Source organism: Ambystoma mexicanum, chromosome 4p (assembly GCF_040938575.1).
Source record: "Ambystoma mexicanum isolate Mex_15411 chromosome 4p, UKY_AmexF1_1, whole genome shotgun sequence".
Classification (NCBI taxonomy): Eukaryota; Metazoa; Chordata; class Amphibia; order Caudata; family Ambystomatidae; genus Ambystoma; species Ambystoma mexicanum.
Window position 1 is genome coordinate 293206906 of NC_090927.1, and position 27380 is coordinate 293234285.

Sequence of the window (27380 nt, forward strand, 5' to 3'; positions counted from 1 at the left end):
TACATAAGTGCATACGTGTCCATACAACTCTTCACTGGTATTTCTCTGGCCATCATGTTTCAATGTACATCCATTGCACAGCATAGGTTCCTGTGACCATAATTATGTGGCCATCTTCTGAATAACTGCATTGCTAAAGTTTGTCATGATAAGGCCCCCCTCCAAGGTGGAGTGCCACCAGTGTTGCATCTCAAGGGGTCTACGTGTTGGTTTGATGTGGGTGGTGCTGTCTGTGTCAGACATGGATGAGGTGGGTCCTATGGCTGCTGCATGGTCAGTATGAAAAGCAGGTCTGTTTGGCAGGATGATGTCAGAGCTGCTCGAGAGTTATGGAGAGGTTTCCTTTGCTGGTGTTGTGCCCACACAGAACCACCAGGGTGCAGCTTCCTAGTATCTGTTGTCACATTTCATGCTGCCTTAGACAAGGCATTTCGATTTCTCACCATTGCTGCATGAAATATGGGTCTTGGATGGCTGGTTCTGCTCCATATGGACCATTTTACTATGTCTCGGGATAGATGTATTGTGCTAAGGTTGTTTGAAATGGTTTGCCGTGGTTGCGGATGCCATCCTTGCAGCAAATGGAAGGGGTAGCTTCAGGTGCTCCTGGCAGATCCGTCGAGTCCAGCCAGTCTTTGGAGGTGAAGCTCTTCAGTGAGACAAGCAAGGGATTGGGCACATCGCTGATTGGCAAATAGTTATAGTCTGGCAATGCATGCTGTCCATGCTGTCTCGCCAGAATGACATTACTGAACGTTGCATGCAAATGATTGAGTGCCCTCCAAAACCCCTGGCAGACTGTCCCACTTCACAGGCAGATCTGGCTACTTCTTAAGCACTGCAGGTTTGAGGGTTACTGTGATATTTGTGTGCAAACCAGGTAACATGCCAGGAGTAGCAGAGATTGGCGGATGAAGGGAATGGAACTGTTGCATTTTATAGGCTGTGTGGTTTGGTTGGTAGTCCCTAACTCAGTTGTTGTCGTTGTTTATGTACTTGAGGTTTATTGTCCCTCAAGGAAGCTGTAAATGTATGACCTGCTGGGCTGGTGGTGACACCATGTACTGACTTGCAGTCTGTACAACATACCTTTCCCCAGCAAGTAAGAGAGAAAGAGAGAGAGAGAGAGAGAGAGAGAGAGAGAGATTGTGTGTGTGTGTTTGTGTGTAAATGCACCATATTGTGTGACTGTATTGCTGTTATGCTTCAAACTGACACACTTAGCAGTGTACATGGACATCGTTTTTGGCCTTAAGGCAGTCCCTTTGGCTTGGAATATGCATTGAATCTTTTTCTGCCAGAACTTGGGACCTTGTAGCCTGTTGTTGACAATTTCATTGCTGTCCTGGCTGTCGCCCGGTTTGTCATGACTTAAGTCTTTCAATCTGAGTCATCTAAAGAAGGGTTCAAGGTCAATGCACATTTATATCTTTTCAGTCGGTTTAGAAGGCTAGAATGAGAGGCGCCTGGGCAGTACCAGGTTTTCTACCTGAGTTGGGGTAACATCTGAGAGATTGATAACACAGTCCTGTTGTTGGAACATGTCTCCCTTCCCTGTTCCCAAATTGTCAGGTGATGCTGTAGTGTCATTCTCTCTGTCCCAATGCTTGCATACAATCCAGATTTGGAAACCCTCCACAAGGTTGCTAGGCAACTCCAACCCATTCTGCAACAAGATTCAAGTCTGAGAGACATTTTCCTTGAGATGCCCCTCATTGCTTTAAGACAACCAACCAATCTGAAGGGAATGATGGCAAGGAGCAAAATGTAGACAAATAGCACCCAACATGGAACCGTGACATATAGGTGGGGAAAGAATCGGAGTGCAAATTGAAATAATAGTGTGGGAATGGGAAGGAAACCGACACCATGCTTAGAATTCATTTAATACTTTTTATATTTTGGTTTTACATATACATTTTACAGGAATACATGGAATAAAATCAACACGTTTTCCATTGTATTGCTATAAAATGCATATTATATTCCCTCTCTCAACATGGCCGCCGGAGATTCACAGGCACCATGTAATGGAACCATTCCATTCTTACTACTGAAACTGCTGCTTTCAAACGCGATCATCGCAAATGGTAAGCAGAGTTGCAGCCTTCCTATAACTGACGCCAAACCTTTTAGTATCCCGTGAAATAGACTTGGGGTGCCAATAGCAATAAGCCCCTCGCCATGGGGGCATTACCGAGTCAGCTAATGTCCTGTGGCCTCAGTTAAGGCACTCGCTTTGCTCAGGCTGTAACTATGGGCCCCAGGGCATTAGCTCAATCGGTAATGCCCACCCATCTGGGCTCAGGGCTTATTGCATAAGTAGTTCCAGACATTTCATTAAGGAATGGCCAATGATGTAAAAGATGGGACTAGCCTATCAGCTTTAGAGGGTCTCAGTCTGACATGATAAACTACCAACTGCTTTCAATGTTCATCCTCCCATGCGACACTAGCAGCATCATAATTTGTGAATTGGTAGTATTTTTTAATGTTTCTGGCCACTGAAATCTGTGTTGGACAAGCCTAGACATTGTTAAATTATTATTAACCCCTTAAGTGCCAAGAACGAGCTATCTCGTCCTTGACATTACCTTTGTGTTGCCAAGGACGAGATAGCTCGTCCTTTTTGGCACGTCATTTTGTGCAATCCCTTTCCATCCATTTGGGGTGGAGTGGAGAGGCCACTGGAAATATTGGCAGAACACCCCCCAAGCCTGGGGCAGTTTGTTTTGCCCCCCGGGGGCAGATGGGCACACTCATGTGCCCATCTGCCCCTATGGAAGGGGCAAAACAAAATAAAACATTGAAAACAAAGAAGATTTGGGAGTGTGGGGGGACACAAAACCACCAGTGATCATACATAATGAAAAGGGGGGTGTCCCTCTCCCCCACCCAAAGTGGATGGGGGCACCTCATGTAGCCCTCCCTGGGGGCAGATTTCTGCACCTAGGAAGGGATACATGAGATGCCCCCCATCCATTTGGGGTGGGAGAGGAGAGGGCCATCAGAAATCTTACCACATCGCACCCCCTCCCCCTCAAGCCTGGGGCAATACATTTTCCCCACCCACACTAATGTGCCCATCTGCCCTAGGAAAGGGGCAAAACAAAAAGAAAATAACAACTTGTTTTGGGTGGGGCCACTGGGGATATCGAATGAAGCGCCCCCTGGACAATCTGCCCCTAGGAAGGAGTACATGAGATGCCCCCATCCATTTGGGGTGGGGGGAGAGGGCCACCAGAAAACATTGTAATGGCCCCCAATGGATGGGGCAGTACATTTTGCCCACCCTGGGGGCAGATGGGCACAAAGAGGCAAAACAAAACAAAGAAAACAAATAAGAAATTGGGTTTTGAGTGGGGGTGGGGTGAGGCCACTAAATCACCATGGATGTTTTTAGTGGAAAGGGGGTTGGCCCTCCCCTCACACCCCAAATGGATGGGGGGCATCTCATGTAGCTCTCACTGGGGGCAGATTGCTAGTGTAATCTGCCCCTATGAAGGAGTACATGAGATGCCCCCCATCCATTTGCAGTGGGGGGAGAGGGCCACCAGAAAACATTGGAATGGCCCCCCAATGCAGGAGGCAGTACATTTTGCCCGCCCTGGGGGCAGATGGCTATGCTAATGTGCCCATCTGCCCCTAGGGAAGAGTAAAAAAAAAAAGAACATTTATTTGGGTGGGAGTGGGGAGGCCACTAAACCACCATGGAAGTTTAAAAAAACACAAAAAACATAACAATCACTCTGGCACTTCGTCGTGGACTCCACCCTCTATTATCATCTGTCATGGCGCACTTCCGTGGCCGAACTAGTCCGATCAGTGGCCTCCCATCATATCAAGCCTTAGGTTTAAATTTCGTGTCTTTCTCTGTGTCCGGGGTGCTTTGCTTGTTAATCAGATCCTCTGCTAATGTTCTTCCTCTCCTCCAGGGTCGTCAGTGTTGCTCTCTTCTCTGTGTCTGGATAAGTCTTAGTATTAGGGAGTTCCATGCAAGTATCTTATGTCCACTCTCTCCTTCCCCCCTCTGCAATGCCCTTGTCCACACTGCTGTTTCCTCTACAAACCATTTCCCCAGGTCGGGCCACAATGAGTCTATGCTCAGTCCTGAACTGGAGTTCCATGCCATTGCTATGCAGAATTTTGCCAGAATGCACACCAAGTCCTTCATTTTGGCCAGATTTACCCTTTGTTTGTCTCCTCTAGGAAAACAAAGGGACTCAGTTGTCCAAGCTTGGATGCAGATTCTGCCCCTCGCCACCCTCTCCTTAATTCCCTCCCAAAAGGTCCTTATCACTGGGCAGGTCCAGAACATGTGAAGTATGTCAGCTTCTTCTTCAGTGCACTGTGGGCAGTTCCGGGGTTCCCTAGTACGCATCATGGACATTCTCCTGGGCGTGAGGTATGCTCCATGCATGTGGTAAAGAATCTGTGCCTGTCTGAACCTTGCATTCCTAGACACTTTCTTTGGGTATCGCAGAACTCTGGACCATTCTTGGTTAGTGAAAGGCCTCTGGAGCTCCCTTTCCCAACGTTCGCGCGTTTTGCTTCTCATTGTTGGATTTCAGTAGCTGTTCATAAAGTCTGGAGACCGTATGTCCAACTTCTGATACATCATATCACGCATTCAGCATCCCTTTCGCATCCTCTTCAGCTGGCAATACTGGCCACCTCTTCTTAATTGTCTGAACCATACTGTTGTGTAGTATAAATTGGCCACTGTGTACGTCATGCTCCTCTGTCAGAGTTCGGAAATCAACCATTTGTCCTTCTTTCCACAGGTCTCCAATCTGAGCTACTCCTTTGGCTTCCCAGTGTGTCTGGTATGTTGTGAGGGTCCCAGTACTGGCGCCAGTGAATCCTGCAAGGGGGATCTGTACAGAACTGGGGTCACAACCCCCTGAATTTTCCATGCCTTTTTCCACAGGGTCAGGCCCAGTTTGACCATGTTGGGTCGGGGTCTGGTCAGGGACTTGTCTATCCATATCATTTCTCTCAGGTAATAATCATTCAATGCCGGCTGGAAGAGCAGCAAGTCTATCAATGTTTCATCCCCTAGCCATCTCACCAGAAATTGCAATTGCCCTGCGAGGTAGTATCTTTCAAAGCTATATGATGCCTCCCGCTTCATAGTTTCTTTGCAGGGTGTTCAGGGCTATCCTGTTTCTCCCCCCTCCCCAAAGGAATTTTCATGCCATTGTGTGCAACTGTGTAAAGAATGTCCTGGGTATGTCATGTGGGATGTTTGTGAAGTAGTATAACATGCGTGGCAATACCACCATCTTCAGCAGGGCCGCCAATACTGTCATGCCTAATGGGAGCGTCTTCCAGAAATCCATAGCTTTCTGTGTCTTATTGAGAGCTACCCGTGTATTGAACTTGTGTGTGTCGGTGGTATCATGACGAACCTCTATCCCAAAATAGTGCAACGAGCATGGTGCCCATGAGAGACCCAGGTCTGGCAGCTAGTTCGGGGGGCCCATCTTATATCAGCCAAGGGGAATAGGAAGGACTTTTCCTTGTTGATAGATATTCCCAACAATCTGGTGTACACATCTATTGCTTCCAGTAGGCATTGTAGATGCACCCGCAGGTTCCCAACAAAGAGGAGCATGTCGCCTGTATACAGTGAGGGTAGGTGTATAACTCCATCTATGTCTATCCCGGTGTCCCCATATTTGGCCCTGAGGAAAACTGCCAGTGGCTCGAGGGCCAATACATACAACATCAGGGATAGTGGGAACCCTTGCTTTGTGCCTCTGTAAATCCTCGAGACCTCCGGATTGTGACTCCCAGTTTACACTCTTGCTTTGGGGTCTTTATAAAGCAGCCTAATCCAGCGGAGGAACCTTGCCCCTATTCCAAAGTGGGTGAGAACACTCAGCAGCCACCCCCAATTCACGGAATTGAAAGCTTTAACAGTGTCTAGTGACGCTATGGCGCATTCTCCCCATCTGTAATTAGTCCGGTCTAACAAATGATGGAGTCTTCTCAGATTCCACATCATGGTTCTTCATGGGACATAGCCCGTATGGTTGGGATGGACCAGCATGGGTATCACCCGTTTAAGGTGATTGGCAAGCACTGCTGTCAGACTTTTGGAGTCCTGATTAATCAGGGAAATCGGCATATAGGAGGCATAGTCTAATGGTGACTTCTCCCGTTTGAGGATAGGTATTATAACTGATTCCGACATGCTATCCGGCAGCTGCCCCTTCTCGTACGCCTCTTCATAGGTCTCCAACAATCTAGGTGCTAGGGTGTTCTTGTATTTCTTAAAACACTCTCCTGGGAGTCCATCGGGTCTTGGGCATTTGCCAGTTGGGAGCTCAGCAATTACGGTCTCTAGATCCTCCACTGTGATGGGGGCTTCAAGTATTTGGGCCTGCTCTTCCGTTAACTTAGGTAGACTGATCTCAGCCAAGGCATCGGCTATATCGGCCATTTCCACCGCTGGGATGGGAGCATACAGCCGCTCATAAAATTGTGAAAATATTTTGTTGATACCTTCTTGGGTCCTGACCTCTTCCCCTGATGCGTTTCTTATTGTATTAATAGGGTCCCTCTTACTTTCCTGTTTGGTAAGCCAGGCTAAGAGCTTTCCAGGCTTATCCCCCTCTGCATGTAGTTTCTGTATATACTTCCCGTAGTCCAATTTGCCCAGTCTCTCCCAGACCGTGGCACACCTCGACCTCAGCATGGTGAGTTCCCCCGATTCCTCCCCTGCTATACCTGCATGGCGTTCGGCCAGTTCTATCTCCCTTTCCACATCACTGGGTTCTGAAAGGACACTCGCTCTTAGCCCTCCCGCTATCCCTATCGCTGCCCCTCTGACCACTACTTTAAAGGCATCCCAGATTGTGCCGTTGCTATCGATGCTTCCCATGTTGAGTTCAAAGTATTCATCTATCGTGTTATGCAGATATTCTTGGAACTCGCGCTCCATCGGCGCCTCTGCCCTTAGCCGCCACGTTGGTACAGGGGCCTTCCTATAAGGATACATCCATGTTGCTAATAGTGATGCGTGATCTGATAGTGTTTGTGCTTTGATATTTATCCTGGTAATCTCCCCCAGGGTCTTTGTGCCCATAAATAAATAGTCTATGCGTGTAAATATCCAATGGGGGGGTGCTATAATGCGTGTACCCCCTCATTGTTCCATGTGCCCCTCTCCAAACGTCTGTCAAGTGTAGCCAGTTCTGGATGATTTGTAGAGTCTTAGTTTGTGGCGCAGGTCTCCTATGCTTGTCATCCAATCTGTCCAGGAGCAGGTCCACGGTGGAGTTGAAGTGACCTGCCCAGATGAACGTCGACTCTCTGTATGGGGCAAACTTGGGTGCTATTTTCTTGAAGAACTTGTGTCGTGATTTGGGGTGTATGTGTTTATCAAGCATATTTCCTTATTCTCCAGAATTCCATGCACTATGACTATTCTGCCCTCTGAGTCATTTTCTTGTTTTATCAACTGGAATGGGACCCCCGGAGCGATCCATATCAGCACACCCCAGCATAGTTGGAGTATGTCGAACTTTCCATTTGGCCACCCCATTTCTTGGCCACTTTGTTTTAATTCTCTAACGTTAAGTTAGTCTCTTCCAACATGGCCATTTTCACTGTCGCCCTGTTCAGCCAGACGTACAGTCTGAGTCTCTTGACGTAGGCGTTGAGTCCTCTGACATTCCAGGTTGTGATAGTTACTCTTCCTGGCCCATTTTATTGATGGTGTGCCCTGTGGTTAGGCCTCTCCCACCGTTTCATGCAAGCCTGCATGCCTGATTCCTGTTTCTTCGGCCATGCTCCGAGTTGCTCTTCCCCTCTACCGGCATTTCTCCTTTTTTACTTTGTTGCTGCCATTCGGCACCGGTGTTGCCTGGGACCTCAGACTGGGGGTATTTTCTCAGCCTTGCTTCACATGAACCTCGTTGAATCCATTGCCACTCACACTTTGCCATCTTGTTCTTTGTATGCTGGTTCCTCCACTTCTTGAGCCTGTCACCAACCAACCAAGCAAGATACTTACTACAACTACTAAACAAATGCCCAGTCACCCTCCCCCTGCTCGGGCATCCCTGCTTCTCTTGCAATGCCCACCTGGGTGGGGTAGGTCCGACGCAGCATGATGCCTTCTAAACTAGTAGAACTCTTTGGGGTGTCGTGTCCTGTCAGCTCCTGCGGCAGAACCAACGCTTGTTGCGCCTTATTTATATTCCTTCTTGATAGATCAGCAGGGAATATCAAGGCTTACTAATACCAAACATTGAATCCCCAAGTCACAAAGTCAAAGTTATGAATATAACTTTATTCTGTACAGTTTCAAATATCAAAGCAGATAGCTATCTGGCTCCCAAGTGCCACACAGTGTGTACCAGCAAACACTCTGAGGGGAGTGAGTGCTGGTCATCACAAAGCATGCAGTAATTATACCCAGTCCTGGTCATAGCCCAGCCCTTCTCCAAACTAATAAGTTACAAATTTGGGTTTGTGCCCAGTTCGCATAACAAATATAACAATATTAGTATATACTTTTGACATGTTGTCCTATCCTTGAAGATTCAATGGTGGTGTTGGTTCTCCAGCTTAGGTTGATCCTAGTTTCAAGAAACAAATTCAATAGTTTATTGCTCAGGCACATAGTTTTAATGTGTCTACCATTCAGTTCTGATGTTTGCATATGGCTGATGTTATTGAAGCAGACAACACTTTGAATTGAAGTTCACTGTAGCTCCAAGGATCCTTAAACATACTGACAAACTTTGTTGTAATCAGCTGTGTAGTTCTTTCCTTGTTTCTTGAGCTTTAGGATAAGTCCTGCTCCAAGAAATGCACAAAGGATTTCTTCCAAAACTCACAGCATTAGTTACTTTGCATTGTATGTCACTGTTTGAGGGAGGATGAGTCTGTAGACATAGTTAACACTTTGCATGAGAGTTCATTCTGACTACTCTTTACACAAAACAAATAGTCTGCTCTTGGCAGCACTAGTCATGACATAGCCTCAAAGGTCAGTCTGCTCTGGCAGCTGAAAACATGGCTAATCATTTCTGAACAGAGAGCAAGAGTCAGAATTAAAATGGCAGATGTTTTCCAAAATGGCGGCAAAATCAATTCTGTCTAGATCTAGTTAAGCATAGGTTTTTAATACAAATGCGAAATGGCTTAGGCCAATGTTTATAGTCAGGCTGTATTCATGCGAATATGGTTTAACAAACCATCATTTTCGACTAAGCCAAGAGCATAATTCAAACATTCTGACCATACGATGACCATGTATCATAATCAGAATATTCTGAGTTTATGGATTCAAAAACATCAATTGCCGTTAACTCTTTAATCGTTATTTCCTGCATTACTAAGGCATTGGTTGCTTTTTCAGGCATTTGTACCTTAGGTCCTAGTGTACCTACTGCTTGTGCACAGAATCCTTAATCATGGAACATATGACAGGGAGGCATTGTACACAACAACAACAGAACAGGAGAATACCAAGAATAACCATTAAGCCTGCAACGATCTTCCAACCACATGATCGTAACCAGTCCGACAACAAAGTACTAAGATTCCAGTTTCCCTCTGGGACATGTACTTCAGTACTCAAGGTATGTAGATTTTGAATTGCCTTGAATATGGTAGGGGAGGAGTCGGGTACAAAAACACAGCATGTGGATCCTACCATTTTGCATACCCTCCACGCTCAGCTAGAATGACATCTAACACCATTCTATTTTGAAGGGCTACTAACCTAATCCCCTTTTGCTCTAGCGTCATTTTGTACAAAATATTGGTGGTCCTATTGATGGTTTTCTCCAGTACCCTTGCTAGTCTTCTAACATCCCCAGAATTCATTATTTGTCCCCAAAATTGCACAAAGGTTTTTGCTACATCACCCAAGACTTGTGAAGGAGTATCTCCATTCTCATACTGCCTTGGAAGAGCTCTATAGACTTCAGAGGTGCCAGCCACATAGACCCCTGGTAACAAGATACCCAAATAACAAGTACTCTGCCATTCTCTAGGAAACCAAGGATAAGCTTCATCGCCACCGACAAAGTAAACAGGATCACCTATATACAAGGGTCTGTACTCACTAGTTAGGCTTGCAATGTTGGTACAACCCTTGAATGTACCAATTGGCTGAGAACCATTCCTTTGTATGCAGAAGGAAACAGAGTTGGGGCTATCATTGATAGTATAGGAAGGATGCATGGCATCCCGGTTGTCTACAGGAGCCATCTTGAAAGAAATCAGTGATTGGAAAGGTCTAGAAAGTCTATTGGAAGGCCTAATAGAAGCAACATTAGGTTTGCTCCTATTTGCAAAGAGGGAACATCCCAAAGGTGTCAGGACTCATTTTTCAAATTCATTCAAATTAGTCCCATCGAAGTTCCAAGAAACAATGTCATTCTAACGACCAAAGAATAGTGCCCTTAGTGAGGCGTAGCATGCAGTAGTCAAAGGGAGAGGATGAATATACCAGCACAACCCTTTTCCCCGTGCTGTGGCAAATGTGAAAACATCCAGCAATTTTTTCTGTTTAGAATCACATGGGTCGCATTCATGATTAGTAGGAGAGTGTTATTGTGATACCCCCGTCTATGTTGGGAGTCCCTAGGAGGAAGAGTTTGCAGATGCACGAAAGGTGAGGACACAGTGGGAACAATTTCAGTAGGTAACAACGTCTCAAGAGGACGCTCCCCTTCTAGATTCCAAAAGCCAAGCGAGAATACAATTGTCAGACAAATTAGCATTGTAATCAGAAAACAATGGGTCCTCAGGGACCACGATCTTTGATGATATTCTTTGTCAGCCACAAGACCAATAGCTTGTTCCGTAAGAGTAGAGTTAGGAAAGGACATTGTTTCTCAGAGTCCGTTTAGAAGCCTCTCCATTAGGCTCTTTTAGTTCATCTGTCAGTGGCCCCTGACCACGTGGCCTATCTTGCTTGAAGGTGGCTTTGCTGGTCTTATTTACATTTCAGCAAGAGTGTGGCAAGGGACTAACTCAATGGTGGTTCCTTGTGTGCACAGCCGATGCTGTGCTGAAAGTCTAGCACCTTGGATGCAGATCGTACCTAAAGACTACAGGTACTGCGTGATCTGTGAACAGACTGTCGTCGCTTCCTGATGGAAGTGGTGAAGTAGAAGCAAGATTGCTCAATGATGCAGAAAGAGCCAAAGAAGAAGTCGAAGGCAAAACAGCAGTCTCCCCAGGCCCCACAGGCTCAGGAAGGGTTTCCAGGACACCCTTGGTGTCGGTCAGAATAGATTTGTGATGAAGAACAGAGCGAACAATCTCCTCTTCTCATTAGTCATGCGGCAGAGGAAAAAGTATCTTCTTGATGTGTGTTGCGTGAATCCAGTGTCTCTTTCCGTCTACTCGTACAGCGGTCTGTGTGGCCAATAGGACTTGAAATGGTCCTTTCCAGCGTGGTGCGAGACAGGATGCTCTTTCAAAGGCCTTCACGAGCACCCAGTTGCTGGGTCGAAGTCAGTGACCTGGCCCCTCGTATTTTACTGGCAGGGCTTCTCGCACCAGTTGGTAAATCAAATTCAAGTTTTGAGTTAACTGGTCACAGTACTCAGAAAGGAGCAAATGTTCCACATCCTTTATCCGCTGAGGCTTGGGTATGTTCGAAATATTGGCTGGTCTCCCCATGATTATCTCATAGGAAGAGAGCCCAGTTTTTGTTTGCGGGGTCATCCTCATTGACAATAGAGCTATCGGTAAGGCATCTGGCCATTTCAAATTACTACTGGCGCAGATCTTCGCCATCTTGTTCTTCACTATACCGTTGTGGCATTCTACAAGTCCAGCACTCTGAGCGTGTCTGGCCGAATGGAACCGTTAGTCGATCTGTAATCCTGCTCATACTTGCAAGATAACAGCAGCGATAAAATGTGGACCATTTCCGACCAAATGACCCTCGGCAAACCAAACCTAGGAAAATATTGTTCAGCATGGTTTTCGCTGTTGTTATTGCTGTGGCATATTTTACAGGGAAAGCTTTGACCCACATGCTGAAACCGCAAATCACTACCAGGACATATTTGTAATTTTGACAATGCTCCATTTCAATGAAGTCAAAATGTATAACTTCAAAAGGCACACAGGGGGGACAAAACTACCCCTAGGTGTCAATGTACCCTTTCCCATATTATGCTGTAAGCATACCATGCAATTTTGGACCAAACACTCAGCAGTTTTCGGGATATTTACATTTACCCAGACAGGTTCTAACAGTCTACAAATTTTTCTAGCACATATATAAGTTGGACCATGAGCCATCATAGCCATAGCGGTACATAAGCATCGGGTAGCATCCATCTTTTCTTGGCATTATCTATCCAACAACCTTCATCATCCAAACTTGCTAAACCCTCAGCCCATTGCTTAAGCTCTTCTGAAGTGGCATCAGTCTGAATGTTTTTTATAGAATCAATTCCTTCATCTATTATACAAGTATTAGTGACTTCTTTTGTTACATACATTTCAGAATACAGGCAGTCTGTTTGCCTATCATGTCAGCAAAAGCGTTTCCTCTCCCCACATCATCTGTTACTTTCTGGTGTGCTGCGCACTTCATTATTGCTAGTTGAGTAGGAAGCGCAAGTGCTGAGAGTAGCCAAACTATTAAAGTGCCATGTTGAATCAAGTGCCATGTGAGGTCAAGAAACCTCTTTGTGCCCATAATCTACCGAAGTTGTGAACCACCCTAAAGGCATACTGGCTGTCTGTAAATATATTCACACTAGCCCTTTGGAAAGTTCACAAGCTCGAGTCAATGCGATAATCTCTGCGGCCTGCAAAGAGTTATGCAGAATTCTTTTGGTTTCCACAATCGTGCTTAATATAGTGATGGCATAAGCAGCAGTGGATGTACCATCCAGAAGTTTGAAGCAGGTGCCATTGCAAAACAGCTCCCCTTGTGGATCTTTTAGCAGGGTTTCATTTAAGTCAATTGTGCCTTTTGTCTCTTGCTCTGTGGTATAGAGGCAGTCATGTGACATCTTGTCACTGCAAGCAATATCTTGCAGAAGAGGGAATAGTTCGGCTGGATTTAATGCACAACATCTCTTAATTTGGATATGTGGTGCAAATAGAATCAGCTTGTATCTTGTTAATCGTGCTGATGTGAGATGTTGCGTTTGCATTCTGTTTAATAGAAGATCTACAGAGTGGGGTACCATTATGGTTGAAGACTGACCTGAAACCATACTTTCACTTTGTTTTACAGATGCAGCGGCAGCAGCAACAGCTCTCAAACATCTCAGCAAAGCGCATGCAACAGGGTCAAGTGTGGAGGAAAAATAACCACATGGTCTATTCTTCCCTCCATGCTCCTGCGTCAACACAGCCAAAGCACATCCATCACATTCATGCACATACAACACAAAGGCCTTTTCATAATTTGGTGTGCCCAAAACCGGTGCTGAACACAACACAGCCTTGAGCAGATCAAAAGCTTTCTGGCAATCCAATTTCCATGGTAAAGGCAAAGAAATGCTGTTCTTTATCAATGCCAACATTGGTTTTATCATTAATGAGAAATTAGGGATACACTGTCTACAGTATGAAGCCATGCCTATCAAAGCTCTGACTTCCTTCTGTGTGTTTGGGACAGACATGCTAGAGATACTTTTTATCCATTCAGGTGTCAGCCTTCTTCCCACCTTCAACAGGAGGTGGCCTAAATAGGTGACCTCCTGTTGACAATATTGAAACTTTTTTAGTGAAGCCTTATGCCCATGTTCTGCTAGATGAGTAAGCAGCAACACAGTGCCCTCCTTGCAAGCAACTTCAGAACCTGCAGCTAAAAGTAGATTGTCCACATACTGTAACAACGCGCAAGTAGAAGGTAACTCAAGTGTATCCAGCTGTTCCTTCAATGCTCTACTATAGATGCTTGGACTCTCAGTGTACCCTTGTGGCACACCAGTAAATGTAAACGAGCATCCTCCTAAAGTGAACGCGAACACATATCTACTGTCAACATGTACAGGAACACTAAAGAAAGCATACTTTAAATCCACAACACTGAAATGAGTAGCCAAAGCTGGAATCATTGTCAATATTGTAGTTACATCAGGTACAATCGGAAACTGTGGGGCAACAACCTTGGTGATAGCGCGTAGAGTCAATAATAAAACAAAAAGGAATCACACTATCCCCTTTCTTATACAAAGGCAAAATCGGACTATTACACACACTCCCTGTAAATTCCTTAATCATACCAATTTGTACAAGTTCAGAGACAATACTCTTCAAAGCCTGCTCACCTTCAACCGAAATCTTATATTGCGGAATACGTGGTAGTTACCTGGTTTCAACACAATTTTAACTGGTTCAATTTGCAAAATGCCAACGTAATTGTCATTAACTGCCCACAGACATGTCAGAACCTTATCTAATTGAGATGGTAAAGGTCTAGACAAAAACTGTGAGACAGAAGTTTGTTGAAGCAAAATCGTTAAATGCACTCCATCCGGAGAACAGTACATTACAGCATTCAATTCTTTCAACAAATTTAACCCCAACAAATTTTCACCACAATCTACAATATGCACATTGGTTCATGAGTACACGACCCAGTTGCGCATTACTCTGTGGTGTAAATTGACCTCTAAACTGTGAATTCCGACCTCTGGCCCTGTAGGATCAAAGGGAACATCAAATCTATATTACCCAGTGGGAAAACTGATGAATGCAAGACAGATTCAATGTCTTTATAAAATCTTGTTGGATTCATCCTAATATCTAGAATTGTTTGTCTAATGGTATTCACTTCCTGTCTAGAAAATGGTACATGCACAAACTGTGAGACATGGGCCCTGATTCACAGAACGTTTTCCTATGGGATCGCGCGATTATAAAACACTTCCTTGAATCAGGGCCATTGTGTGCTTCAATAGTAGTGGCTGGTGTCTACTTGAGGAACAAATGTCGGAGGAAACCCTCATTGGCAATTGTAAAGTAGGCAATTCTGAACATTTATTAAACAAAAAAAATAAATTTAGTGACAAAGTAATCAAAGCAGTATCGGGTGAAAATGCTCTCTTATAGCTGACCATCAAATCTGCGGGACAACAAACCTTTCTCTTCATACACTCATCTTGTAGATACTCCTCCATCACCTGTAACACTTTCCTTTTCATAACTGAAGCATACTGACTAAACGTGTCATGCACTTCAATGGGAGAAATTGAAACATCCAAAATCCATCTAAGAGTGTCTCTTGTGCAAATGCACATTTCTTTACTCACTGGTTTCAATGAAGGAAGAAACTGCTTCTGCACATATGAGGCTTCCAATGTATTACTATCCAATTCATCTTTCTGTAACCGATCTAACTCCCTTTTAAACTCAAATACCTTCTCAACATGCTCATGTACTTTCTCCGCAGTGTCTCTTGAGTGGGCAAGGACATTCAAATCCTGCACCCCTGTGGGACATTCATGTCCGTCAAATCACTCCAAATATCAGCTAAATGCATTCCCATCCCCTCTATCAAAATAGCCTGTTCGGGAATACTTTCTTGAACAGAAATTGCAACTAAAACAGCTGATTCTTCACCTTCTTCAATATATTTCTTAGCCCATGCATACAATTCTTTTTTTCTAGTTTTGGAAACTGCGCTACGAGTCACTATTCTTGAATCAGCACCCGCTCCTTCAATCACTGAAATTGGAGCAGAACCACTTGGAAAAGGAAATTCAGGCAAATCTGTTCAATAGGTAGTGGAGACACTACCGCTGGCGGTGGAGACGGAATTAAGGGAACAGTAACTATCGGTAAGGGTGGAGGTGTAGAAGGGGGGACAACAACAGGAAGAGAAGCAACAACTGAAGGAGGAGCAACAACGGGAGGAACAGCAATAACCGGAATTACAACAGGAGGAGGTGCAACAGGGGGAAGAGGTAAAACATCAGGGAGAGTCACATAGAAAGGTGGTGCAGTAGCAACAGTCCTACTCTCATTTAAAAGCTTATTGATTAGTTTGTCTGAGGCATGAAAGTCCTGAGACAGATATATTTTCTGTACCCCAAGTTGAAAAGCCCTATCCATACTTCTAATAGATTCCGACTGTTTCTGTTGATCATACAATAATACCTTTTCTGAGATAGACATAGGTCTACGTGCATTTTTCTCTTTACTCTTAAGTTGCTGCATAGCTTCCTTTCTCCAACTCCTAATTACATCAAATGTTGCATGCCTGGCCTTTTTCTTTAACAATATAGACTCTAAATACTCTATACGGGCAATTTCAAAACTACCATGAACTGGCCACTGAAATTCAGATGCATGTCTAGTTTGATGGTGACAAATATTGTTGAATACTATACTACCAAGGCTGTACTTACAGTACATAGTACATGCCGGCGACCCCTCCAGTGGTGCTGGTCAGGCATATTCCAAAGATTGTCTGTCTCTGCAGAATAAACCACTGAAATAGGCAGACAATTTCCCAGGCATATCAGATCACTTGTGTTACCTGGCGTCGTTTGAACCAGCGGGTGCCAATCTACAACCAAATATCAGGATACATAGGAATCGGGTCACGACTCACCTGATTACAAAGGACAAAGGAGGTCCGATCAGATTACAAAGGATCGACATGGCTGGCGATTCCAGCAAAAATACCAGCCTCGATATGGGGACCCTCGTCAAGATGTCCTCTCGAACCACTTGCTCATCGTTCAGGGATCAGATTGTGCAGTACTGTCGAGGTGTCGCGTCTCATACAAAAAGGGGCCCCTTTCTAACACTCCTATCCCGGTCTGGTCGCCGCGTCCTTGATTAGCGAGGTAACATCAATCTTGCAGGGAATATCGAGGCTTAGTACCACCAAAAACTGAACCCACCAGTCACAAAGTCAAAGTTATGAATATAACTTTATTCTGTACAGTTTCAAATATCAAAGCAGATATCTATCAGTGGGTGGGTGGGTTACATCCTCCCACGTATCTACAGTGGTGCGAGGGGCTTCTAGGTGATGGTTTATCCCTTCTTTGCTGCGCTAAAGCCTTATTTCTGAGCCATTGCACCGCACTACCAGGCCCTCACCACCTCTGTGTGATATACCAGTTATGTCTGTTCACTCACCGCCAGAATAAATTATGGCCTCCGATGTGTCTGAGTGGAGCCGATTCCATACCTCTGCTGAGCTCTCCGATGTGGCCTACCACCAGCACCCCCTCCGGAGGTCTGCCACATGCCCGCCTTGCTCTCCCAGCAGTCTTAAAGGAGTATGTGTAGCCCACTAGGGTGGGGAATCAGTGCAGAGATATCGGATTTGGTGTTTTTCCGCCCACTTCAGCAGTTTGGATGGTCATGTATGGGGCCCATCGAGTCCATAGGGTAGTGGTCAGATTCCCCTCCCTCTGCCTTATTGCTGTAGTGCTCCTGGTCTGTCCTCCCCCTGCAGTAAAGTTTCTGGGTGCCTATGTGTGCCCCTGCTTCTGGTGCCTCCTGTCTCACTGCTTTCCTATTTACTTCCAATTAGGCCTGGGATGTCAGCTGATTCCGCTGCTGTGGGTGCCGGCGCATGTGGGTACCAGGTGTGGTCTATTAGTGGTGGTGCCAATTACCGGGATTATGGAGGCCGCTTTCCTCTCAGGCCTCTGCCATCATTGTGTCCCCTGCTAGGGACAGGCCCAGACGTCCTTGTTAGGGCCTCACCATTTAGTTCTCACTTCTCCGTGGGAGTAGGTAGTGTGTGCTTATTCCTCGGGCTCCCCTTCTACTTCCTCTCCTAATGCAATGCCAGGTTGTAGAGACTGCTTGGATTGTTCCTACGCACTGCGGGTGCAGGCGCTATTGTGGCCCGTGCAGGCTGGTGTAGACTCTGGCCCGATTTCCCCTTTGACACCAGCTGATTCCACTCTTCTCTGCGCCAGTGGCACGTGGTTCCAACCTCCTCTGACCGATGACTACTTTAATGCGGCTCCTTCAATGTACGGATGAATGCCGGGGCTGAGAGAGTGCTGTGGGCCGCTGTGAACTATTCACTTTTGAAAGCGGTTTTCAGTAGCAGTGCTCGTCCATGTGGATTCTCGTTACTTTGTATGTCATTAGTTAGCTGGCAGGTGGCGTTCTGCTCCCCCCTACGGGGAGGGGCTGGTGTTGTCGATCCCTGGTGGGGGGTCTGCCTGGACTGTCGGTAACCCCCGCAGGGGAAGCAGTGGGGATCCCAGGTGTTCAGATCTCCTACCGTTCCCCTCCTCTTTGCCTCATGGTCTGTGTGCCGTTCACCATCTTGTTGTTCTCCCGAGTCTGCCTCCGACCTGGTGGTGGAGATGGCCGTGTCACCTCTTGCCTGCTTTCCATTGCGAATCACTAAGGGTTCTTTCACTGCAAGTGCTGCCCCCGGTGAGCCTGCCACCTGCATCCGCCATCTTCTGGTCTGTGTGCCGTTCACCATCTTGTTGTTCTCCCGAGTCTGCCTCCGACCTGGTGGTGGAGATGGCCGTGTCACCTCTTGCCTGCTTTCCATTGCGAATCACTAAGGGTTCTTTCACTGCAAGTGCTGCCCCCGGTGAGCCCTGCCACCTGCATCCGCCATCTTGGATGCGGTGGGAGGAATCCTTAAAGCCAGGAATTCACTCTTTCTCCTCTCCGGTTGTTAGCAGGGAACTGCCCAATCGTGCAGTGGACGTTCCGCCACCTACTCATGCCTTTTGGGTATATTTTCCTAGTGTTTCTAGGCAGTATTATCGGATGTTTCTCAGGATCAAGTCTTAGCTCTCGGGCCTCACCGCCTACAACATGGCTGCCAAGCCACACCCACCACTATGGATGTTTTTAGTAGAAAAGTGGATGGCCCTCTCTCCCCATCCCAAATGGATGGGCAGCATCTCATGTAGTCCTCCCTGGGGGCAGATTGCACTAGCTTTGCTAGTGCAATCTGCCCCTATGAAGGAGTACCTGAGATGCCCCCCATCCATTTGGGGTGGGGAGTAGAGGGCCACCAGAAAACATTTGCATGGCCCCCAATGCCCAGGACGGTCGACCCACATGGGAGACAGCCACCCAACGCCAGGGACATCACCCCCAACAAATCCTGGCATTCTGGATTACAGAATTTCACCCGGGGAAGGGATGGGGACCCTGCTGGGGCTTTCTGGTACAGCCACTGGACTTGGGGATGGTCGCCCCATATGGGAGACAGCCCACCATGGCCAGGGACATTACCCCCAACTATCCTGGAGCTCTGGTTGGCCTGCATTGCCGCTTCGCCCTCCAGGAAAAGTCGGGGACCCTGCCGGGGCTCCCTGGGACTGCCGCTGGACATGTGGACGGGCAACACTTTTTCTTTTCAACCCAGGTAGGTTCACCCACACATGTGAGGTACCGTTTTCATTGGGATAACTGTGGGAACACGGGAAGGTAAGACATGTGTTGTTGACATCGAGTTTCGGCGGGTCAGCGGTGGGACATGTCTGAAAATTGTGTATTTTTTGCCAAATTCTGGACTTTGCCAGGGCTTGTGGGTAATACATTGTGGGGCAATTCACGCAAATCAGACCTCTGTGAATTCCCACTGGTGTCTTTTTTTTGGAAATGCATGGGGTTCCCTGTTTCCCTTGGTGACTTCGACACCCTAGGCCCAAATCTGTAGGTTGTCCACAAGAGCAAAATCCCCCTAAAATCTGCTCTGTTGAAAGACTTGGAGGAGTCTTTCTCCAAGTGGTTTAGCCTTTTCCCTTTGCGCCTAGGTAGGTGCACCCACACATATGAGGTACTGTTTTCGTTGGGACACCTGTAGGAACGCTCGGAAGGTAGGACATTTGCTGTGTTTGAGTGTTTTTTTTACCGTTTTCGAACATTTGCTGCTGCACTTTGGCACACAACCCTTTTATTTCCCAAATGTGGCCTACATTTAGTCGCTGCTTTAGGCACTATACACTTTTGTTATCTGCACAAGTCCCCTACCCTTCAAAAGGTCTTCCTGTGCTCTTTCAAAAAATGTATGCGTGCCATTCCTCAGCACATTTGTTTTCCTTACACATGCTAAGTACGTCTGTTCAGGCTGTAAGCAAAAAAAGCCTGTGTTACATGGCTCAGTTTTTGGCTTGTGGTATTGCTTGTTTTGTGAAACATTACAAAAAATGTGTGATTTCCTAATTGGAAGAGTCGGGGGAATGTAGTGGGGCATTGCTTTTCTCAAAATTCACAGAAGCCATTGCCTTACTGGGCCAGCCATGTCCACCACATACCTTTTTTATCTGTCATTTTTCCCAATTCTTGAATTTTTCCCTACATAGTTGTCGGCTGAACTGCGCAAATGATCTCTTCCTAAACTTGGAATATTGTCTTCTTTTCAGAAATATATGCTTTCTGTCTTCCCATTCAGATTTCCTACCCTCCTCTGCCATTCCGTCCAAGCATGTCCTATTGAAAAAAAAGGCCAAAAATGCCTACTTCTCCCGAAATGGCTGGTAACATATAAAAATATGTGTTTATGGTTTCCACTCAGGCTGTTCTTGAAAGCCTGGAAAATTTTGAATTCAGCACAGCAAACCATTTGTTCCTCTTACAAGGAAAAAAACACAGGCTTCTTTGTACATCATTTCATTGCCATTTTCTGAAAAAACCCAACATGTTCTTCCTTTTTGGTTATTTTCTCTCACACCCCTACAGAAAACTAGGATTGCTTGCTGGCGTTATGACCGCCTACATGTGGGAAGAAAAGGGGTCAAATTTGACCAACATTTCTCATGTAACAAAAAGGTTGCAAGGGTTTGAATGGCGACATACCAAAATCACCAAAATAGGCCTTGGCGCTGGGGCGGGGGGACCTCTTGGCAGTTAAGGGGTTAATTATTGCTAAGAAAGCTATACATGTTAATATTGGAAAGCCGAAATATTCCAACTCTGAGGAAGGTCAGACGTGAACCGGTGCACTGTTTATTTTCAAGATGTTGTTACAGTCCAGAGCATCTTGAGGACATTCAAATTGATGTTATTGATGCTTGATAATGTGGTATCGTTATTGATCTACTATGGCTGACATTACATACAACTTAAATATGGAGGAAGCCCGGTATACAGTTGACTGACATAAGTTAGCAACGTATACTCTGTCTGTGTCCGGGGGGACAAAGATCTGTAGTTATGGTGAAGACAGAGCTAAAGTGTAGATGCCACACATTTACAGGACTCCCAGAATCGGGAGACCACACAAGGACCAGTCGTTATTAAAAAGAGATAAACATCAAATTTAATAGGTTCAGAGTCTAAAAAGTGATTAAATAATGTGGTCCACAACACATACAATTCATAAACAGAGTAACAGAAAAACAAACAGGCGTTACGTGACAGGCTAAAATTTAGCTGATTTACAATGTATCATACTGTAGACACATTCAATGTCTGTAGGTACATTTTAACAAATAGTGTACCATACCCTCCACTGGTTAGGTTTAGTTAAGACAAACAATTAATAACTCTGGTGAGAAATACAGAGTATTAGCTCGACATGTTTCAGTTCCTACAATTATTATGGAACATTCATCAGGAGGTATATGATTAACCACGTAACCAGGACAACAATCAGTAGACAACTAATAACATTCGCGGAATTCGTGGCATCTATAAGATAAAAGACAAAACGCAAAACATAAACTTACAATTAGCAATTCATGTTGCAAGTTCAAAATTCATGAACTACGGAATCAAAAAAGAGGGGAATAGATACCTCCATTGATGCCGCGTGGGTGCTCTCTACTCGAGAAGTAGTAGGCGGTATGGGACCGAAAATCGTTCCTACCTAGAGTAAAAATACATACACATGAGCGCTAAAAAGTAGCTCATTAACAAAAGCAGGAAACGTGCTAAAGCTTAGCAACTAATGACATAAGTGTAAAGTGTGAACCATCTAGAGATGGAAGTATAGACAGAGAGAGTCTAATGTGGTAAAATGAACAAACATGTCCACAGGGTGCCTCCTACGTAGCTCCGAGCTGTAGTGCATTGGGTAGCTCTAATCAAAAAAGATTCCTCAAAGCGTGACACGGTGTCTCGTGCTACACCGTTAATAGGCCCTGAAGTAAGAGAATTGGGCGACTAGAGTGGCAGAAAATTAGTAAATGCCGCCATTGGAAACCAAGCAAGTCATATATCAACGGCGGTCCCCAAACAGGGAATCAGTGTGCATCTAGCCTTACCTACGAAATGTAAATAGCAGTGCCGGGCGAGAACGGATCTGGCAAACGGCTCCAGGAATAGACGCTGCAACCAGCGATAAGTGCTGCAAGGTTAGTACAGCGAGCACCGTGTTCTGGGGAGATAACAGGGTCATTAGGCTGGATGACCGGTGCTTGAACGGTAGTCATGGAGACAAAGTGGTCCTACAACTATGTCTGGCCAGGAAGAGAGCAAGCAGACCAACGTAGTTCTGAACGGCCGCCATCTTGGAGTGGCAAGAGCCGGTCGCAGAGCAAAAACAGAACTCATGAGTGCTAACAAGATAGACATACGGGGAAGCTGTTGGGGATAGTACCAAAACTATAACAGTTCTTAAAAAAGCTACTCCAAGAGCAAGAGGACCGTATAAAGATAATAAAATAAATTATCTGTAAATATACTCATTAGGGAGAATACAGCTAGTATGTAGAGAGATAAGGGTAAACAATTATCCTTATAGGTGTACAGTGCATGGTAAACAGTGTAACAAATAATACAGCTACCAATATTAGTCCTGAGAACTCTGAGGTACCTCGTACACACAATACAGAGATAGCAGAAAAAAAGATCAAAGAAATGGTCAAAAAAAACAGGCAATTAGATGTTGTACCATTCAACAGAGTCATTGAGACCCCTGATATCACTCTGCAAAGTATAAATCATCTTTTGTTCCATAGTAAACAATTTTTTCTCACGGGTGGCATAATTAGAACCTTTGAGTGATAACAGTATTGTCCATTTAAAGTCTTCATAGTGATGTTTCAGAAGATTGAAGTGCTTCACCATTGGGGCATTTTCAGTCCTGTTTTTAAGACAGCTCCGGTGTTCCATGATCCGAACTTTAGCCTTGCGAGTTGTTTTCCCCACATAATGCAGTCCGCATTTACAAGTGATCAGATATACCACAAATTCTGTGTTACAGTTAGTTAAATTTTTTTGTGTCCAGAGCTTTGAGAGTCCAACATCAATATTTTTAGTTACAGAGGTCAATTTGCAGACCCCGCATGAACCACAAGGGTAAAATTTAACTAACTGTAACACAGAATTTGTGGTATATCTGATCACTTGTAAATGCGGACTGCATTATGTGGGGAAAACAACTCGCAAGGCTAAAGTTCGGATCATGGAACACCGGAGCTGTCTTAAAAACAGGACTGAAAATGCCCCAATGGTGAAGCACTTCAATCTTCTGAAACATCACTATGAAGACTTTAAATGGACAATACTGTTATCACTCAAAGGTTCTAATTATGCCACCCGTGAGAAAAAATTGTTTACTATGGAACAAAAGATGATTTATACTTTGCAGAGTGATATCAGGGGTCTCAATGACTCTGTTGAATGGTACAATATCTAATTGCCTGTTTTTTTTGACCATTTCTTTGATCTTTTTTTCTGCTATCTCTGTATTGTGTGTACGAGGTACCTCAGAGTTCTCAGGACTAATATTGGTAGCTGTATTATTTGTTACACTGTTTACCATGCACTGTACACCTATAAGGATAATTGTTTACCCTTATCTCTCTACATACTAGCTGTATTCTCCCTAATGAGTATATTTACAGATAATTTATTTTATTATCTTTATACGGTCCTCTTGCTCTTGGAGTAGCTTTTTTAAGAACTGTTATAGTTTTGGTACTATCCCCAACAGCTTCCCCGTATGTCTATCTTGTTAGCACTCATGAGTTCTGTTTTTGCTCTGCGACCGGCTCTTGCCACTCCAAGATGGCGGCCGTTCAGAACTACGTTGGTCTGCTTGCTCTCTTCCTGGCCAGACATAGTTGTAGGACCACTTTGTCTCCATGACTACCGTTCAAGCACCGGTCATCCAGCCTAATGACCCTGTTATCTCCCCAGAACACGGTGCTCGCTGTACTAACCTTGCAGCACTTATCGCTGGTTGCAGCGTCTATTCCTGGAGCCGTTTGCCAGATCCGTTCTCGCCCGGCACTGCTATTTACATTTCGTAGGTAAGGCTAGATGCACACTGATTCCCTGTTTGGGGACCGCCGTTGATATATGACTTGCTTGGTTTCCAATGGCGGCATTTACTAATTTTCTGCCACTCTAGTCGCCCAATTCTCTTACTTCAGGGCCTATTAACGGTGTAGCACGAGACACCGTGTCACGCTTTGAGGAATCTTTTTTGATTAGAGCTACCCAATGCACTACAGCTCGGAGCTACGTAGGAGGCACCCTGTGGACATGTTTGTTCATTTTACCACATTAGACTCTCTCTGTCTATACTTCCATCTCTAGATGGTTCACACTTTACACTTATGTCATTAGTTGCTAAGCTTTAGCACGTTTCCTGCTTTTGTTAATGAGCTACTTTTTAGCGCTCATGTGTATGTATTTTTACTCTAGGTAGGAACGATTTTCGGTCCCATACCGCCTACTACTTCTCGAGTAGAGAGCACCCACGCGGCATCAATGGAGGTATCTATTCCCCTCTTTTTTGATTCCGTAGTTCATGAATTTTGAACTTGCAACATGAATTGCTAATTGTAAGTTTATGTTTTGCGTTTTGTCTTTTATCTTATAGATGCCACGAATTCCGCGAATGTTATTAGTTGTCTACTGATTGTTGTCCTGGTTACGTGGTTAATCATATACCTCCTGATGAATGTTCCATAATAATTGTAGGAACTGAAACATGTCGAGCTAATACTCTGTATTTCTCACCAGAGTTATTAATTGTTTGTCTTAACTAAACCTAACCAGTGGAGGGTATGGTACACTATTTGTTAAAATGTACCTACAGACATTGAATGTGTCTACAGTATGATACATTGTAAATCAGCTAAATTTTAGCCTGTCACGTAACGCCTGTTTGTTTTTCTGTTACTCTGTTTATGAATTGTATGTGTTGTGGACCACATTATTTAATCACTTTTTAGACTCTGAACCTATTAAATTTGATGTTTATCTCTTTTTAATAACGACTGGTCCTTGTGTGACATTACATACCCCTGACAAAAAACTTGAAAAAACTAATCATAATCATGATTTTTGATTATGCACACAAGTGATTAAAACAAGTAGAGAAAGATACCATCTCCAGTTCTATGGAGTTTATGCTTCATGTCACAGTGGGACTATCTTTGGCTCGGGCCATTAAAAAAAGATCAGGTTAAACCAAATGTATGTGGAGAAAGCTAAGAGTCTAATACCCCATTGCTCCTTTGATTGTTGCATGGACCTATAAAACAGATAAGAGGTACATTTTAGTATAATCGTGGTCTTGTCCTGTATTGGTTACCCCAGTGAATATATTGAGAGGGGTGGGTCATTATCTGCTGCCCTTAATCCCATTGCTCTTGTATAAAACCGAGACCACATGCATAATAGCATATTGGACATTCCCGGCTCATACCGTTTCACTAGGATTAAATATGATGGAGTTTAAGATGTTATTCCACACCAAATTCTGCTCATATGAATATCAGCTGCACCGGTATGAAATGCCAGAGTGACAATCAAATATTCAGTCACGTGTTGTGAGAATATCTGACACAACTAAATACATCAAAGGCTACCTTCTCATACGATCATATGATTCCGTCATGTGCCAACTGCCAAACCTGCAATATGAATCCAGTGTACATATTTTATTAGATAATGGTGATGATACCAGTACAGGTCCACCATTGTATATGTTGACTACATACAGGTATTCTGTGCCTCAAAAATATAGCACATCATCCTTGTGCGACACTTAGTAGCAAGATTGCAGGAACATCAGCACTACTCCATGTCTGTGAAAGTTGCATTTCAGTTGGCGTGTGTGTCTAATGTGTGTGCTTTGTCATCTACCTACAGAGCAAGGAGGTGGAAGGGGCTTTTAACACATAGAAGCTAACACCCAGTGTCACAGCATCCTAATCTGAATTATCTGTTCGTAGAGGAAGCTGATTCTCCAAGATCCTACATGTGATCAATTCTTATCTAAATACATTAAAAACCGGGCATATTCACATAGTCAAAACATTCTCCAGAAAGCTTGGCTATACCATGAAGGGAGTCTTGTCAATCAAAACGGATTATCACAATTATCTCTTGGGGACAACATATGTGCCTATGCCATTGACAGATCACCAGACAACTTTGGTTTCTCTGTAGATATTGAATTTCTTACCATATATTACACTGTGGTCGCTAACGTCATGGAAAATAACTAGTCCAGGCAAACTGATGGACAGACTGAAGACAAACGGTGGTCTCCATGGAGTATCATTTTAACAGAAAACGACTGGCTTAAATAATATTCAACAGTGTTCCATGTACGTCTTAAAAGCAGAAAAAGACTATTTCAACAATCAGCTTCAGAAATATTGCAGTTAATTTATACAGACAGGCATTTCTAATCACACCCACATACCAGATAGTTCATAAAACTAAATAGCTGGTGCACCTGGAAATGCAATGGAGTCATTAGGCTTGATGGTTGCCAGTATACTTTGATGAAAGGAGCATATTTAATAAGGTAAAGATACATACCTGGTTGCCAAACTTCCCTAATCAGCATAACAATATGTTCAAGGTTACCTGGCCAGAAACAAAGCCTAGCAGATAATCCTGCAAATAATGGTCACATGGTTACCCCCATTCCTTTTGAAGAAGTTCCATCAATGCCAATAAGGAACAAAACATGTTAGACAAAATATATTTTGCTTGGGAGGACTTACGCCATCAGGTGAAAAAAAAAGGAAAACAGTAAAATATTGGACTGGCAATATATATAGACTATATCCTCCTCTAAGCTTATAAAATTACATAAGAACTGTTGTGTGGTTTGGCTTATAATAATTTGGTTTGGCAACCTATTTAGAGTTGCACAATGAGGATGTTGTAAGTTATGGCTAACTGTATACAAGGAAAAAGTTTGTATGTCAACATATGAATAAAGAATTGTTTCATATATATCAAAAATCTCTTACAATAATGGGTTTATGAAAAAAAAACATTGTTTTGCTTTAATCAAAGTACTTGACACAAACGTATGAGCAGTGCGTGAAGGCGAACATTTTATGGCATACCATTGTTCTTTAGTGCTTCTGGCAAGGCTTGCTTCTGTACATCTCTTACATTTTAATGACACCTGTTTATTGCGTGTACAGTTTGCATTCACAATTATTAACACTAGGATTTCCCTCAGTTAGGAATATGACATCTGTTCAAAAATTAATTCACAG